The sequence below is a fragment of the Myotis brandtii genome, unplaced genomic scaffold, assembly GCF_000412655.1.
Source record: "Myotis brandtii unplaced genomic scaffold, ASM41265v1 scaffold31102, whole genome shotgun sequence".
NCBI lineage: Eukaryota > Metazoa > Chordata > Mammalia > Chiroptera > Vespertilionidae > Myotis > Myotis brandtii.
Window position 1 is genome coordinate 1 of NW_005361916.1, and position 1,269 is coordinate 1,269.

The 1,269-nt window shown below is 52.7% G+C and overlaps 1 pseudogene; it reads right to left on the reverse strand.

The window, feature by feature from the left end:
- Positions 1–88: 88 nt before the first annotated feature.
- On the reverse strand, positions 89–1,053 carry LOC102263221 (annotated as a pseudogene).
- Positions 1,054–1,269: the final 216 nt, after the last annotated feature.

The window sequence follows — 1,269 nt, forward strand, 5'->3', positions numbered from 1 at the left end:
ATCTGGAAAAAGAGTCTTCTCTTCAAGTCACTCTTTTCTGTTTTTAATGAATCTTTATTGTTCAAAGTATTACATATGTCCTTCCCCTCCCCCCCTCTCCCGCCCTCACGTCACTCCTGATTGAATCCTGGTCATCGGGATCAGCTGCAGGGAGAGGAACACCATCCGCTGGACCCAATGGCGGTTCAGTCACAAAACAGTTGGGATCATTCTCAGGTGCTGCTTCTCTTGATGCTGAGGTGACAGGGACTCTCCCACAGTTTCTTGACCGGAGCTCAACAAGCTTCAAGAGCATCTGCCTCACGTCTACACTGCAGGGCGCGTCCAGGGCGACATTCTCAATCCTCTGGATAACTTCATCCATGTCCGTCTTTCATCGTCCATGCCAGGCATCTTTCAACTCGGGCCATGTCAAACTCATTAATTTTTCTGCACAACTTGCATTATCATCCACAGGGTTAGAAAGGAGGGCATCGCACAACCCCCGAAGAAAAGACTGAATAGCTCTTTGAAGCTGTCCAGTTTCTTCGGTTTTCAGCCAAATATAAAGTTCTGCCATAAAGAGCACGAACCCATGGAATTGTCTCCGAGCTGCTTTATCCCCCTTGGCAGCTTCATCTCTAAGGTCATATTGAGTCTGTAGTCTTTGAAGGAGCACTTGGCGGAATCGGGCCCTCTGTGATCTCGTGGTCAGGTGACAGGACAGGTATTTACACAGGCCAGCTCCCAAGTTGCTGAAGTCTGGCACGGACGTGGCCTTTTGATAGATGAGGTCCACAAGTTCTTGCAAAGCCTCGTCCGTGGTGACCCGGCCACTCAGGGTCTCTGCAAACAGCTCCATGTCAGTGTCAAAACTGTCAGGCTGCTCTGTCAGGTGGTCCAAGAAATCCCCAACAAGTATGGACAGAGGGAGACCATGGACGCAGGGTCCTGGTAATTAGAAGAACACCAAGGGTAGAATTCAGGGCGCTGGCTGACAGTGTGGGCATTCACAGGGGAGTGATGACCACCTGGGCTTTAGCCATCACAGAATCTTGGACCCCAGTTCTGCTGGGGAATGTGGTGCTGGGGTCTCCTGTGTTCCTAGAATGTCCCCTCAGAGGGTGGGGAAGGGGCGGCAGGGATCTTCTCCCTGGGACCCTCCCCCACGGGCCCACAAAGGGTCCCCGTGGACCGTGCCCACCCCACCCCGTGGGCCCTGGGTGGCTTTCGAAGTTCTGTGCTGGAGGGGGACCCCCCTCCCAAAACAGTTTATTTGGATAAGACCAG